Raw genomic sequence first — 11847 nt, 5'->3', positions numbered from 1 at the left:
GCCGATCGTGCTCTAAATGAACACAAAAATGGTGTTGACTTACGAGATGCTCAGTCGTTGTTATATGTTTTATGTAAAATAAAATAATAAAATAACAATGTAAATAATATTCTTGATACCGGTCATTTCTTTTTTGGAGTACATTTGTACCCCGTGTACGGTTTGTGTAACATATTTGTTGTGTACCGTTCTAGGGTTAAGCAACTTAATAATATATTAATAGACGTCAAAATGGATTTGAGAAACGTTGGCAAAAGTGATCACCCATGCGTCTCCCGTGTGACAGATTATACCTTGTTTCTTCACAACATACTGATAGTATTCCGTGAAATAAAAAATCTTAAACTTTATTAAATAATTATAACACATTACACTAACAAATTGCTGAGATACAATCATTATTATATCACATTTAAAATTACATCACATTTTATCACAGTAACACTCTCAATATTTAGTTTGTTATACGAAAGTGATGCAGGACATAAAAATCTATTAAAGAGTGATATAAGTCCAATCATTTAAGCTGAAGAACATTTTATTATTAAATAATTCCGTGAAATATTTTCAGATGTTTCACCTGAAAATAGTATGTTCAAGGTAGTTGTATTATTTTCGCAGTGTGCTTCATGACTTATGCCATATAGAATTAATATTGCGTCTTGTTTATTTAACACCTAGTGAAAAAATATGAAAAATATTTTTCCATTATTAATTGAAGGGCTTAGGGGATATAAGTGTTATTTAACAAATTATACATTTAGGTAAAATTGGCTGTCACAACTATGTGTGTGTATACCCTTCATCGTTTCCAAATCTCTTGACTGGGATGTGGACTAACTAAATGGTGTGTTATGTAGCTTGAGAAACGTATAACACGTGCATGAAAATTGAGTATTCAACGTTTCGAAAAATCTAACATAATACTTTAATCCTGTAAGCGCTTCAATTAGTAAATACTGTTTTACAATATTAGAAATAAAAAATAATCTTGGTACAAATAAGTAAAAGCTAATGCTTTCCGTATTCTTTCCCACTATTTACTCACTCAGTCCTAAGTAATTAACATGATTACGATTAAAATTAACCTTTAAACTGATTTTAGATGTACACATGGCCTTTTTGAACCCACAACTCTAAATTATTATTCAATACAAATAGCAGTGAAAAGGATTTCTAGTAAATTACACTACAAATTTTGAGAGTAAATCACAGTAGCTGTATTGTATATTATTTAGGCTCAAGGTAGTTTTGAAATGTAGTCACATAATAACGTGACCTCCTAATCGGAATGAATCGGAAGAAAATCATATAGAAACAAAAGAGTTATTAATATATACTTTTGTATGCAAATGAGAAACGACCGAGCGCAAATTTGAATTATTTCAATATGGAGCCTGGAACCTAGATTTGTAACTAAGAAGATATGTATATATATAGAGTGATTCACAATATTTGATGTTAGCCTTTTTTCAAGTAGTCTTATATTTTTCTGTTGGCGGCCCTTTAAACTTCTAGGCATAAATACAATGTATTCACACGTTTATCGTGACCGCAAATGTCTTCCTTTTATACGTTCTTGCAGCGAGTGTAGGTAGCGGTAGAAGGAATAGGGTGGATCCAGCCTTTATGCTCTTCGTTGATCACTTATTCAATGAGAGAAAGGAAGGGGTTTATTCTATTTCTCGCGACTGAAAGACTGACTGCTTATGTGAAAGAAGAGTGGTCCCACGTGTTTTTTTTAAAGAATAATAAGACGCTCCTATAATGAACAATTATGAGGGAAAAATGCACATTACTATTTGAAAATTTAATAACCACTAATGTATTGTTTGCAAAAAGAATATAATAAGTGTATTTCAAAGCATTTTAAATTGATTCATGTTTCAAATATTGCAGTGAAAGCATGCATGGGAATATGCTAGTGTTATACTTTTAATACAAATTATTTGCAAGCAAATACAAATAATTAGTAAATATGAAAATATGGAAGAAACAACGTTTACAATTTAAAATGAAGTAAAGTATATAAACTGAATTTATCTTGCGTTTACAGACCTAAATGCCACAATTATTACTATTTCGCGTAATTGTCTAGCTCTATTGGGTATATTTTAGACGAGAAATATTCCCAGAATCTTAGTAAATTAAATCCTTCCTACACTTGCGATACTCCATGCATATTTTTAGGTTTCTTGTAGATATATAATCAGTATTCACGTCTTTAGGGTGGTCATAGGCTGATTAAATTCCGGGTTGTAATACATATAATTGAAGCTCTTTAGTTTTATGCCTTAGTGTTATAAGGAAATAGTCAAATTTATTACTCATTTTATTTATATAAGATTTGGTTTTAAATGCATTATGAGAGAATTATTCTGTTTCTCTGTTTTCTCTGTTTTCGACGGTAATGAAAATTATAGATACAAAAGAAATGGAATTAGTTAATTCTTGACTCTTAATTTTTAATACCCATTTCAAATTACATTCCTAATAAGTGCGTACAACCACCGTACATATGCTTATCAGTACGCAACAAAATAATTTTTACAAGATTAATTAAACAATTCAAACTAAAGAAATAGATACAATAATGTTGGCAACAGCAATCGTTTTTCATTTCCTGAATAGTTTGGATTCTTTTTACTGTCTCATGTACTTAAAATTAAGTTCACCAATTGGGTAGGTAGACTTGGATAATATTATTATTCAATGTCACATTTATATATTTTCTGTAATATTGCAGTTCAAATAAGAGTTTAAAGAACATATTTAATGTAAAAATAACTGATTAATCCTGGGTTAATCTGTTATGAGGAGAAGAGGGAAATTCGGCTTCACTGGCATTAACGATGTTGCTTTCTTCTTATGGAGCTCTCAAACAATCACTGCATATGATTCTCATCTTCATTTCTTTGAATAACACAATGGATTTATGTTTATCTTCTCCGTCTTCCAATCTTCTTTAGGTTGCAAGCAACCTTTATTACCACAAAGTAAAAGATCTCCATAAGACTAACAATGCTGAATCCAAGACATAAACCTAACACTCCTCCACAGTTAGCTGAAAAAAATAAAATTATAATCATTTTCTGAATTGTTTAAATGGCATGCAAATTCTGTGATAAGGTGCTTTTAAAGTCAATTATTAACATCAGTTCAAGTGTGTCATCTTGTAATATTTCAATTTAACACTCCAAAAGTATATTAAAATGAATACATATGTATATACGATGAGAAAACAGAAGTGTGAAAAATTCGTCGGTATATGACATACTTTATTATATTACTTTTATTCGTACAACACAAAATATAAAAAGATATGAAGATAAATATAACATTTAAAATATAAACATACAACATAAAATAAAATCATACAACAGTATATACACTAAGGTAAAATATGCGACATGAAATTATATGGAGTATATGGATTTCTTCATACTGAAATGTCAGTAATATATTGCATATTTGATAAACCCTTTATTAACCTCTTTCTTGGATATACTCGATATTCTGTTACTCGATTCTTTAATGTTTAAAGGCTTTTTGATATTCTCGAAATGAATGTGTCGCAAGAATATTGTTGCACCTAAGTAAAAGTAAACCCAAGTTATGTTGTATTGAATGTATTATATTTGCAAAGATTACTTTGATAAGACTTATTGTATTATAATATATAGAACTTTATAATGTAGTATACACATTGTAAAAGTAACAGAAATATGTGATTAAGATGCAAATTCCATTATTAATACTATTTTCGATCAATTCTAACTTAAGTACAGAACTAATTTGTCATCGAACAGAAGCATAGAACTCATTAATGGTTTTACCAGAAAAGTATTGTTATAAGTCACTCGTTTCTGCCACTGAGGCTTGGGTAGGAAGCAGAGATAATTTCTGGAGTCTGGTATTAACGTTCAATAACTTTAAAGTCTGTGAATTTTTGGGACAAGTAAGAATTATATATGATTCTGATCTGCGTGAAACATCGCTCGAATCTCCAGCAACATGAGTTCACTCATCTTAATTTTGAAAATATTAGTAACTTACCTGGTTGAACGATATGGACCAAACAATGAAAATATTCTCACATTGCACTTTTACATAATCACTGAATGTAAATGTCAACATAATCATACCACACACCAAATATCATAAAATTTCATCTAAAATCATGAGAGAGCCTACAGCATATTTACAGGATTAGATGATACATTTTGGAACACAAACTCCTTTGGAAATCTGCCACATACAAACACGCGGCCTTTAATTGAACACTTCAATGAATGTTTATAAACACTTCAACCGGATGATCCCGTTAAGAAAATCGCATCGGAGTTTTATTGTAGTAGTAAATTGCTACGGGTGATGATTGGCTTCGAATTCTCCACCCCATCATCACATACTGTCTATGATCCTTCGTGACAATCTTCTTCAATGCTCGGCGATTCAATTTACTAAAGTTTATTTTCTGTACACTATTACTCTTCGTTAATTTTGTTCTGCACTGACATTTGTATGTCGTTATCATATTCGGGACTATTCTTAGCGACACACTTATGCATAGATCAGTTCATATTTGCTCCAACTCAAAAAGTAATCACAATTTATCTTTCTTGTAATTTAGAATGGTTTCCACTTTACATCAACACAAACTTTTTGCCTCACGACATGCCTTCCTGCCTCAGAACAATACTTCACCAATAATTAACACATTACTAATAAAGGCCAGGCGTTGAAACATATGCTGAGACTTGCCAGTATGCATATTTCATACTGGCTGTTCCCATTATTTAAACAGACCGAGTCGTACAGTTCTTCATGTATGAGTGCAGTATCATAGGAAAACAAGAGGAAAAAGAGGCAAGTCAGCTTTTTATAACTTTACACAATTGCCCCTTTTTCATTGACATGCCTGCTTCTTCTTTTGTGAGCGAAATCTTTAGCATTAAATTTCTTAATTACTAACCTTCTTCTTAGTGTGGGATTTAGCCATGCAAACTACACCTTTCAGGCTACCTAATTCTGCAGTTAACTCGTTTTCGACAATTTCTTGACTTAACTACTTTTTCCCATGTGATCTTCATATAAAGCAACAATTAATTACCAACATTTTCTTATTAACGGCAATATTTAAAAACAAGGTGAACAGAGCCCAAAAGTGCCGGGCGTTAATAGCTGTGCAACACAGCATCAAGTGCCAAGCTGAATTGATCTCTATCCAAGTCTGTCCACCAAATCTATCGAGTTTTATTTACTAGGTAATGGACTACTTTTCATGACCTCTGTTCAGATCCGACAAGTAGTTATCGGAAAAAATCATATGCAAGACAAGACAAGCCTTTCCTTGGCCAGCTAACCTACAAATCACAGCAAGCTTTATCCAAGAGACGATTAGCTACTTGCCCAATGAACTTTTTATAACCAGTTAGTAGTTACCGTGAAACAAAGTACCATATTAGAGACGAGCCAAGCTAACCAAATATAGCAATCTTTATTCCCTAAACAAACTACGTGTCTAGCAAATTTCACCCAGATCCAGGTAATACTTACAGATAAACAAAATACCATATATAAGGGGGAACAAATCTGTCGCATCCAGAGCTTGACCTGTATATACAATATTTTTTCTTCCATAGGCAACGGGTTATTTTTCAATAATTTGGATTTAAACTCAGTCAGTAATTACTGATAAATAGAGTATTAAATACAACATGAGACCACCCTTTCCGTGGTCGAAAACAGAGGCAAAATATAACACTTTTTATTCCCTCTCAAGTGAGCTAACTGCTCACCGAACTATTTCAAATATGGCCAACAGTTTCTGAGAAATAAAGTGTCAGATTCAACCTGAGTGAAACGAAGCCGATTCTGCCTCCAAGCTTCATTTAGAACCAGCAATTAGTTATCCAAGAGCAAACTACAGCATAGATGGTAAGTTAGAAAAAACTTGCTGTGTTCTGTGGTAAGTACAAGACCGCAGGAATGAAATTCGGTAATTAAAAGTATACTGTGAGTACTACTGGATGCTACACAGAATAGAAAACAAAGTAGTTTGCAAGTAAATGTACAAGGTATGTTTCAGGAATACAGAATGTTTTAGTGAATTCATATCATGAGTTTAATCCGATCATTTATACTCAAAGTAGGAACAACAACATTTTGTTTACAAAAATGAGGTTGAATGTGTGTTGCAGTGAGTAGTTACATACAATATATTATAAAATGGATGATGGATATACATAAGCAGATATATTATTTACGTTTGAGAGTTGACATTTCTGACACTAAAGCGGTTTTGAAATATATTTACTGTGTCAGCACTGTTGCCTGTCTCTACTCAGACTGTGTACGACTCCAATTAAAGTTGTGTATGAAGATAATTAATATTTGTTACTGAAGTAATTGAAGTGTATTTTTACTGATGTGTATCTAAATAAGTGATAGTTGAAGTATGACTGTATGTACTGATAATTGAAGCATTGTATAACCGTAATAACAATCAGAGTAATTTAAGTAGGCAAATCCGTAATTTCGAACTTCATTCCTTTTTATTTTAATTTCACTAGTCTAATTATGAATTCTATTTGTGTCGTGTAAAAAATGTGTTTATGGTAAAGGATTCATTATAATAAATATACATAGATTTTCATTTAACTTCCCATTTTATTAAACACCTCAGGTGTTTATTTATTGATTTACGCTGTTACGGAGAATTAATGCATATATGATGTTTTGTATATCTTATGCTTCATTATTTACATATGAAATTATTCAAATTGAAATTAAATTAAAATACTGTGCAGTGAGTGGAGACAACGGATGTTATAATTAGACTCTAACTCAGACTTCTTGGCCCAAAAGTTTATTTCGTGATGAGTTGGAAATCCAGCAACCTGATTTCATTTCTTTTATATTTTAACAAGTGTTCCATTCAGTATATTAACGCTTTATGAAAAATAAGCGGAACATGTCTTAGAAGTTTTTAGATTTTGTTTTAGGTTGAGGGCATTTGCTATATATTGGAAATTAATAGTGAGTTGTGTTCTAAAAATAATCGAAAACGATCACTGTTATTTGAGAAACAAACTGAGAAACAAAAAGTGCAGTGCTTCTCATTTTATATCCACTTCTTTCTAATATAATATTTGCTGAAAGTTGTATTTAGTATGCGGAGCGTTCAAAGCATAAGCAATCAAATCATAAAGTTCTCAGAAAAAATGACATAAAATTTGTTCTGTAACCTTAATTATATGGGAACGTTAACTTTGTACAGGATGATAATTAAATGAAAACAATATTTTGTTTTTCTTTAGGATGATTTGAGACCTTACCTTGATTTGAGACTTTTAAATGTTGTCCTATTTTCTACTGAAAAGTATGTGCAATAATTATTTATGATAAATTTAAGTTACCTTGATAAATTATGATAAATTATAAATTAAGGACCTGACAAACGCTCTACCATTGTGTATCGTAAAGTTCAGATTCACTGGTGTTATAACAAGCCGTGCTTGAGCAATTGAATGAAGAAATTCAAATTCCAGTGATTGGTAATTTCATAGTCTTGTCTTATTACAAGTATAACCTCTGTAGTCAGTAGAGAGAAAGACGTGGGTCATGGGTCAGAGCTGATGACTGCGGGTTTTGGTGGGTCACAGTTGGTCGCAAAGAATCAAACTGGTTCATAGTGGGTGATGGGTCAAAGTGGGTTACGTTGGGTCAATAGGTAACAATGAGTGGTTTATCAAGTGTCGTGGGTCAGTGAGACATGATTCACGATACTTGGTGGGTCAGTGAGTCATGGTTCAAGTTTTCATTGAACCACGTCATCTCTACTTAAAATTGTACTAAAGAGGAGAGGCTCCGAAGGTGCATATCGGCAATTTTGCTCAAATTTTGCTCATAGATAGTACCCCGTCAGAAAACAATAAATCTGAAACGGCTCACAGGTACCACCACACACAAAGATTCGAGTTATAAAGATTTGCCTGCTTGTCTAAATTAAGACTTCAATGATTTATGGTTCAATAAGCGAGGTTTTACATTCCAAGTTCCACGGTTGTGTCCTTTAGGCTAAATGACGATCCCATTACGAATTATGAAATTTATATTAGAATATAGAAATTAAAGGGATGCTGGGATATCAATCTTCCTGGACTAGGGCTAGCCCTTAGTTGGCCAAAAGCAAAACGAACTCAAACTGTGGATATTGTTAAAATTTATACCGAACTGTCTCTTCTACTAGGAAATAAAACTCATCCATATTATACTTCGCATGCAACAGAAAAAGTAGAGGAAAATTAGGAGAAAATAGAAGAAATTATAGATAGGGAGAAGAGGGGTGCACGCGTAATTGTAATGCGATATTTCAATGCAGTTGTGGGGAAAAAAACAGGAAGGTAGTATCGCAGGCAAATATGGTTTAAACGAAAGAAATAAAAGGGGAAAGGGAATAGTGAATTTCTGCAGAAAGAATGCACTAGTAATTGGGAACACTTGGTTCAATCACTACAAGAGAAGAAGATAAACACGAAAATCACCAATAGACGCTGGAAGATATCAAATAGAGTATGCTATGATTCAGGACAGGTACCGGAATAGCTTAAAGAAAGCGAAGACCCTTCCCGGGGCGGATATTTCCTCTGATCATAATCTTGTGCTGGCCGAAGTAGATATTCAACTGAAAAATGTAGACAGGAGAAAAGTAGGTAACAAAGTGTTGAATACTGAAAAGTTGAAAAACGAGGAAATAAGAAAACTTTTCTTTGAAAACATTCGAGGAAAAATATTCAAACGAGTCAAACAACAGTTGCAGATAGTAACGCACAGATGGAAAACATTAAACTTTGCTTACAGCACGCTGCAGAAGAAGCAATAGGTTACCGCAAGCACAAAACGTCTAAGAAACCATGGGTTACAAAGCAGATGTTGCAGAAAATGAGGAATATGAAGAAGTGGAAACAGGTTGATACAGAAAAGGGCTGAAAGATGTACAGAAAGTTGAATAATGAGTTGCGGAGAGAAACAGACAGACTGAAGGAAGAGTTTTACGAAAGAAAATGCGAGAACAAAGAAGAACTAGAAAGAGTTAGGAAATATGAGAAAATGTATAAGGTGAAATCTTTGGAATTTCGGAGGAAACATGGGAGTACTACGATGGCAGTAGAAAATAAGAATGGGGAGGTAGTCAGCGACAGCAATTAGGTCATAAGAAGATGGAAAGAATACGTGGAAGACTTATATGAGAGTAGGGATAGACCGTATCCCCCAAACGTAGAAGTAGAAAAAGAAGTAGGCGAGGATGATAAAATATTTAGTATTCTTCGGGATGAGTTTGAAAATTCTATGTTCTAGATTAGGAATGGAAAGGCAAATGGGATAGATAATATACCAATCGAATTCATTAAAAATATAGGAGACAAGAGAAAGAAAGAATTGTCTCAACTATGCAATGAAATACATGAAACAGGGGAGTCGCCAAAAGACTTCCTGAAGACGATGGTGACACCGATGGCTAAGAAATTGACCCCAAATTGATGTGATGATTATAGAAATATTAGTCTCGTAGCTCTTGCAGCTAAAAGACGCTCCGAATACTGAACAGAAAGTTATATGGAAGAACAAATGAAGAAATTGAGGAAGAGAGGTTCGGGCTCAGAAGAGGTAAAAGCACAAGAAATGCTATTGGATTATTAAGGGCGATCGGTGAAAGATTTATAGAAAAAGAGAAAGAGGTGTATGTTGTATATATTGATCTAGAAAATGCTTTTGACCGCGTGAATTGTTAATTGTTGTTGGTAGTTCTAAAGAAGAAAGGGTTGGAATAAAAGATCGAAGACTCATAAGAAACTTATATATGAACCAACAAGTAAGTGTTACAATAGAGGAAGAACTGACGGAAGAGAGTGCAATTGAAAGGGGAGTTCGACAAGGATGCTGCCTCTCGCCAATACTATTTAATGTCCATCTAGAAGAGATAGTGAAAAAGAATTTACATTATGATGACGGCATTTCGGTAGGAGGTAGAAGGATGTGGAAGCAAACACGTTTATCATGATAGAGACGATTTACGAATGTTGGTTGCGAAAGGGCAAGGGATTTACCGGGACATTCCAAGCACTTCATTGAGCTGCAGTAAACACTTTTCGTGTTTTCGTTCTCAGAAAGAAATACTACAATATTTGTTGGATAAAGTTTGGCTAAAACAATCGGTGGTGTAGTGGTAAAGTACCAGATTTCCAAACGGAAAATCTAGGTTCGATTCCCCGTTAGGTAATATAACTTTTTCGCATAAAATAATGGCTGCAAACAGAGATTTATCTTCTGCTCGAGAACTTACAATGCATCACTGGCAGGAATTTGAATAAACAGTGTGTGCGTTCTTCATCATACACTGTAATGATAAGTGTTTCATATTTATATTCATATTTATAAACTCATGTTGCTCCAGAGATTACATTATTCTCACTGTGTCCTGATCATACTCAAATAACACGGAATTGTACAGCACACATTTCAAATACAATAGCCCAACTTACTGTTTGACTTGTCAAGGTCGCCATCAAACGAAGGATCATCAAATCTCCACATCGCAGCGCACCTCATTCCAATTGTAAGGTACACTGACGAACATTTGATGTTTTTTTTAGACGTGGTCGATATTATCCTGGATAAATTTAAACCAGGAAACATAAATCTCCTAACCGTACTTGATCATATGCCACAAACCACATCAAAATCGGACTTAAGTTAGAAATTCTAGACGTAAATGAAATTCGTGAGTTTTAAGAAAAACAGCCTGTATTAGGAATTCTTATTATATAAGCGTCTATTTGTCATCTCGTTGATTTGAAAAGAAGCATCCCACTCTTAGTTCCGGAAGCATATCTCTCTCACACCATATATATATATATATATATCAGTCAGGGTGGTCCTTAATTTTTGATTTTCGAATTTCTTTGGACTCACCCCCTAAAATGGTTCCATATGAGACTATATTAAGCCACGAGAAAAATTAGCTTCATTGAATAATATTAAATGGTGCCCCAAGCGACCTAAAATTTTGAATCCGATCACCGTACATAGTATATGAGAAAAAACTGGAGTAAACTCATGTAGTTTAGAAACGGCAAAAGGGAATGCGAAGATACCCTGGATAATAGAAATACATGAAGAAACATATCTAATTTTTATAGTACTGTCATAGCGGCCATCTTGAAATCCACTATCTTGGATTCAGGTCAAAATTTTCAAATAGGAAGAGAGTCACGTGACATATCGTTTTGAGGTAACGTTTTACCAAAAGCACAACTCTGGCACTATTTTAAATATAGTTTTAGTCGTGTAAGAATTATTACCCGTGAAAAGATTTCCCCTTTTCAGAGGTTATAATTCTTACACGTCTAAAATTAAAGACATGAGTTTGGCCCGAAAATAACGAAAAGGATATGCACGCCTTAGAAGAAAGAGGAACGCGAAAAAAATGCACTTCTGAAAATGATTTGTTTGAACTTTATACACCAAAAGACATGGAGCAGTTCAAGTAATGAAGAGGAACATCCAGTTGAGAATGTTGGAAAAAATGTAAATATGGATGCGTGTGTGCCCGGAGCCCCCAAGATATGTAAAAGGGGAAAAATTAATTTTATCACTCAAAGACTAATTTTATTATTGTGTTGCTCTTGATCGATAAAAGGACACTGCGAGCAGCAATACATATTCTGACAGCGACGGCAGAAGCATTAGCCCATAATGTAGAGAAACTAGTAATAAATGGCTCTTCCATTCACCAATGTTGAGAGAAAATTCATAGCGAAGTTGCACAGAACCACAAAAAAC

At 33.5% G+C, this 11847-nt stretch overlaps 1 protein-coding gene across 3 annotated transcripts in view; it reads right to left on the bottom strand.

Moving 5' to 3' along the window:
- Window positions 1–327: 327 nt before the first annotated feature.
- The window catches only part of LOC145660619 (pickpocket protein 28-like), a 201714-nt gene continuing 190194 nt past the window's right edge, over window positions 328–11847 (bottom strand). For all 3 annotated transcript variants that reach the window (XR_014126853.1, XM_081725896.1, XM_081725897.1), the window contains one exon: window positions 328–3064. The gene's annotated coding sequence lies outside the window, so the exon portion shown is untranslated. The remainder of the gene's footprint in view (window positions 3065–11847) is intronic.

This window comes from Thermobia domestica, chromosome 9 (assembly GCF_964235325.1).
Source record: "Thermobia domestica chromosome 9, izTheDome1.hap1.1, whole genome shotgun sequence".
Taxonomy (NCBI): domain Eukaryota; kingdom Metazoa; phylum Arthropoda; class Insecta; order Zygentoma; family Lepismatidae; genus Thermobia; species Thermobia domestica.
The sequence above is the reverse complement of the archived record's forward strand: the minus strand, read 5'-3'. Positions and strand labels throughout refer to the sequence as shown.